The 5,326-nt window shown below is 44.6% G+C and overlaps 1 pseudogene; it reads right to left on the bottom strand.

The window, feature by feature from the left end:
- Positions 1 to 1,867: 1,867 nt before the first annotated feature.
- Positions 1,868 to 4,266, bottom strand: LOC123182614 (transcription factor PCF6-like; annotated as a pseudogene).
- Between the last annotated feature and the right edge of the window lie 1,060 nt (positions 4,267 to 5,326).

The raw sequence follows: 5,326 nt of genomic DNA, 5'->3' as shown, positions 1-5,326 counted from the left end.
CGGAGGAGGTGCCGGAGCTTCCACAGGACCGTCAACCCGGCATCGGGAATGGACATCGTCGAGATCTCCGACGATGAGTAGTTTTACCTATATACATAGTATGTAGGCTTTTATTTGAATGTGTATTATGGATTTGAGGTATGAAGTTTAAGTTTCATGGCTGTGGAGGACAGTTTTGTGTGATGTCCGGTCATTGTCATCGGATGCGTCAGGCGCGTCCGCGGGCGTTTTGATGTCGATTTTTTGGTATAGCGGTTGTAGATGCTCTCACAAGCTGACAACCTTTGTAGTCTCCGCCTTTCAAGGAAAATAACACAGCCTTTGTTGTTTTCTCTTGGCACCTTAATTAATTTATGCATCACAGCAGTAAAAGCACACACTTCTTGCTCGCAAGACATACTCTACATATATGATTTGTCTGAAATCAAACTTCTTATTTGATCAACTTTATAAAAAAATATCAATATTCATAATACGAAATTAATTTCATTTGATATGTCATGAATTTAATTTTTATAATGTATAACTTTTGTATCATAGATGTTGAATTTTTTTCATATAAATATATGAGAAGTTTGACTCTAGACAAATCTTATGTGTGTAGTAAAAAGGAGCGGAGGGAGTACTTGCACATATTTTTCTGGTGAAACAAACACATATATTCTTGTCATGAAAAATAAAATATGTATTAAATGTGTACTCTTTTATTCTTTAGCGCTTCAAAACAAATGGTGTTTTCCTTTTTGCAAAATCTTCGCTATGCAACTCTGGTTTTTACTTATTTGATTACACGTAAGTGCTAATAAAAAGTTATATCACTAAGCAAGTATTTTTAATAACACCGGCATTTTTTTACTTGATAAAATTATATCTTGTTTTATTGATCAGTTGCAAACCATTGTTCAAATATGGGGCACCAATTAAAAACAAACTATTACATTTCTTTAGCTTCTCAACAAATTGTTAAAGCACCGATTAAAATCAAGCCATTTTCCTTCTCAAACGCTTCAAAATAAATGATGTTTTTCTTTTGCAAAGCCTTTGATATAATTTTGATTGTTACTTCTTTGATTATATATGCATGAATTATTAAAAATTCAACCATGAAATATTTTTTAACATTGGTGAAACTGTTTTACCTCGCTAAATAAAATAGCACTCCTAGTGTTATGTGCATCAGATGCTAATTATTGATTGTGCACTTTGTAACATCTATTTTGGTCAAACAAGCATTGTATAGGCAAAATGTTCAGTAAAACTGGTGTACCAATTAAATCATTCTATTTTAATTTATTTTTAAATTCTTATTAAATTGTTAAAGCACTATGCTTAACTGCTTATAGGAATTATAGGTTTTATTCAACTATAATTTTAAATATCATATATAATATGTTCAGGACTGCAACCGATCGAATTGGCACTGTGTGCCCAACTGTGGGTCACAAAATCTTGAATGATCCATTTAAATGACAAATCACACTAGTCCCGTTTATATTGGGTGGCGTAGGAGTGAACCATGCTTTCAATTCTATGGGATGAGCTAAATAAATAGTAATGAATAAAGCTAAAAACAAGTCAAAGATATAAAGTTCAAATTCCAAATGATGAAATAAACTCGGATATGACCATTCTGATAATTAAAGAATGAGAGGGTGGTTTCCCGAAAGAGTAGGCACAAAATAAGTATACTTTTATGTTACTTTTTTGAAATTGTTTTTGTCCTTGTGAAAAGAGTCATACAAATTGAAACTCCCCAATTAATCATGTATAACCCCAACGACAAAGCGAGGATTGTAAGAACATGAAAGAGTTGCAAACAACAACGCACCAATCATATTACAAAGATAGATTAATGGAGATACAAAACTCACAAGAGAAAAATGAACTTATTAAGCAGAGACTCCCAAGCAAAATCCCAGATCGTTATTACACAAAGCCAGTCAATACATGAACGATTACTTCTTGTAGTAAAAAAAGCAACGAATTGCATTGCACAGTGGCTGCAAAAACCTTAACTTGATCATCACACCCAATACTCCCAAATAATCCCCACTCAAGTATTCTTAAATCACAGCATAACTTACCTATAAAGACAGTAAAATACTGCTCCTCAGAGCATTATGGATTATTAATTTATAAGCACCTTCTTGGAGCAGCTAGAGACCATGCAGATGCCCACGACGTAGGTGATTCATCGATCAACCCTGGCTTCCTGAGTGAAGAAAGCTTCTCCCCGCGAGCTCAGCGAGAGCTGGCCTTGCGAATCGCCGAGGTTGTCTACGGGGAACTGACCATCGGAGGCGACGTCTTTCATGGCGAAGCCGCCCTCCGGCGTGTAGAAGACGAACTGAGACACCGGGGCCAAGGACAGCAGCGACGGGAACGGCAAGCCGTGGTGAGGCACCACATGAGGCGAAGAGCGATGGCCGCCCAGCTGCTCGTGGACATTGTTGCCGCCATTGCTCCAAGCCTCATGAGCGGCGTAGTGGTGGTGGTACGACCCGGCTTGGGCCGCAGCCAGCGTCGGCATGGCGGCTCCGGCACCGTTGACCAGGCCGAGCGAGTTGCTCAGGCTCATGAACCCCTTGAGATCGCCGCCCCCGTCGTGGGCCTGCGCCGCCTTGTCGCCGTCGACGACCATCATGGACGCCGCGGCTGCGGTGGCGGTGGCGTGCGAGAACGGCGGCGCCATGGCCATGGACGTCATGGAGGAGGTCGGCTGCAGGTGATGGTGGTGGTGGTGGGCGGAGAGCAGGAGGTCGTCGTCGTGCGGCGGGAATTGGAGCGGCGGCAGCTTGTCGATCTCATGCTGGGCGGCGTTGAGGAGCCAGTCGACGACCTTGCTGGGTTGGCTGAGGCCGAGGCGGTCCTGGAGGTCGTAGAGCTGGATGGCCGTGGGCACGGAGAGGCGCACCCGGCGGTCGCGCAGCCCCTTGACGGTCCTCACCTTGCTGTGCCGGTCCTTGCCGCCGAACACGCGCGACACGCGCACGATCCGCGACTCCGTGGACGCCGACCAGTGCCGCGAGGCCGCCGCCGGCTCGAACTTCCGGCGGTCGTTCCCATGGTCGCCGGCGCTTATCATCTCAAGGCGCTCATCGTCGCATGCACCTGCAGTCGATTGATCAAGCATAAGGTAATGATGATATGGCCTGCTGCATATGCATCGATCACAGTGCGTATGTGCTCGCCCTGTCGTAGTAGTAGATCATATCAATCGATTCTTGATTTCAGCATCACTGACTGAGCCACTGAGGAACACTTGCAGCTTTATTCGCCACACATAGTGACAGACAAAGCGCCGCATCGAAACAAGAACGCTGTGGCAAGGATACTGTAGCCGTCCGTACGTGTAGCGGCATGTATCCATCGCACTACAGTCTACAACCACTGTCCACTGTACACGGATTTATGGATGAATGAACCTACATACGCTGCTATCACAGGCTCACACCTGCACTAACTGACTGAGTTTAGTGAGCTTGCTAGTAGTAGCAATTAAGGAAATATATGTACTTTGAAAACCTGCTGAAAGGATTTAGTTGAATTACATCCTCGCTCCTCGCGTACACTCATTTAGTAAGCATCAAATCCGGGCAGAAAATTAGCAACATATGCCGGAAATACCAAGTGAAGAGCGACAGGACACAGGAGGCGAGACCGCGAGAGGGAAAAGGAAGAAAAAAAGTTGAAAACCACGGGAGCTTCAAAATCAGATCGAGATCATCTGAGATTTCCATGTGGGTCCAGGATTCCAAGCGCAAGTGCAACCCTAGCCAATTAATCTGAGGATCTACGACTCAAGAAGGAGCTCGAAACACTCCGGGAAATCACAGAATCTGGGCAGATCCACCAAGAAAGCAATTATAAACGCAACTTACAAGCATGAGAAATCGTCGGCCAGCCGGGAAGCCAGCTTCTCCCCGCAGATCAGATCGCCTCGAATTAATAGGGCGCGGCGGCGAGCTGAGCTGAAGTGACCCTGGCTGCCTGAGCTTTTGAGGAAGAACGCGAGCGAGCCCCGGCCGGCCGATTGCCTCCGTGCACACCGAAGTTCCGCTAGCTGCGGGAGAGAGGGAGCTGGCGGGCGGCGACTGATAATCTGCGTGTAAACCCTAGATGGATGGGAAGAGCTGCTCCTGTTGATGATAGCTGACTAGTACTACACTGGGAGGTCGCTCGCTGCTCGCAGTGGTGAGAACAACTTGTGGTGCTCGTTGGCAGCAACTAAATGATGAGCAGCTTTCGCGCTGGCCCGTCCTTTTTACCATGGATCGTACGATACCTACGTGCTACTCCATTCGTCAAGTATACTCCAGCCGGCCGGACAGAGATATTCACTGTGAGTGGTCTCAGCACGAGACGACGCATGGTAAGCTCGGTGCTCGCCAGCCGGTAGCAGAACAGCAGAAGTGATAGTATAGTTGTCAATACTAGACCGGAGGATAGATAGAGGTAGGACCGTAGGAGTAACCCTATAGATACGTATGAGAAGTCGCGTCACATCAAATTAATTAAGGAACATACAGAGTAGATAGAGGTAGGACCGTAGGAGTAACCCTGTAGATACGTATGAGAAGTCGCGCGGTCACATCAAATTAATTAAGGAACATACAGAGACTGAGACGGGTTAAGGCCCTTCCCAGTGTTCCAAGATGTACAGGTGCTAAGGGCGCCACATAGGCAAAAAAGTGATGTGGCAAAGCAATTAAAGAGGAGAGATGGCATTATGGTGACCCAGGAAGAAACGGTGCTAAGCACGCAGACCTATGTAAAAAGGCTACCAACCAATACATGAGAGAGTTTAATTATTAAACAATTCCATGTGGAAAGCTTAGCTACCCAAGCTAAGCACCTATGCATTGGGGAGACTAGTTGCTATGATTTTAAATGCACTTAGCACCTCATCTAAGCATCCATGCATTGGGAGAGGCCTAATGTAGTACTAGCTAGCAGTGCTAAATATACTTTCTTTGTTTCAAAATATAATGCGTCCTCGGTTCCCGCGCTTCAACTTTGACCATAAATTGAACCAACGAGACCGACTGCGGCGGAAGCAAAAGTTATATCAATGAATTCGTATTCAAAAGAAGTTTCAATTATATAATTTCTGCTCCTGCCACAGTCGATTTCGTTGGTTAAATTTATGATCAAAGTTGAATCTCGAAAAACGTAAACGCGCTATATTTTGAAACAGAGGGAGTATAATTACCGTACATGTACACTAAAGCTAGGGTTAACACAACAGTGAATTTATCTCAATAAGACTGCAAAATGCTTCGAATGTGTGGTTTGCTCCAATCTTTCAGACCTTAAAAACATTTAC

This window comes from Triticum aestivum, chromosome 1D (genome assembly GCF_018294505.1).
Source record: "Triticum aestivum cultivar Chinese Spring chromosome 1D, IWGSC CS RefSeq v2.1, whole genome shotgun sequence".
In the NCBI taxonomy this organism is placed as follows: domain Eukaryota; kingdom Viridiplantae; phylum Streptophyta; class Magnoliopsida; order Poales; family Poaceae; genus Triticum; species Triticum aestivum.
The sequence above is the reverse complement of the archived record's forward strand: the minus strand, read 5'-3'. Positions and strand labels throughout refer to the sequence as shown.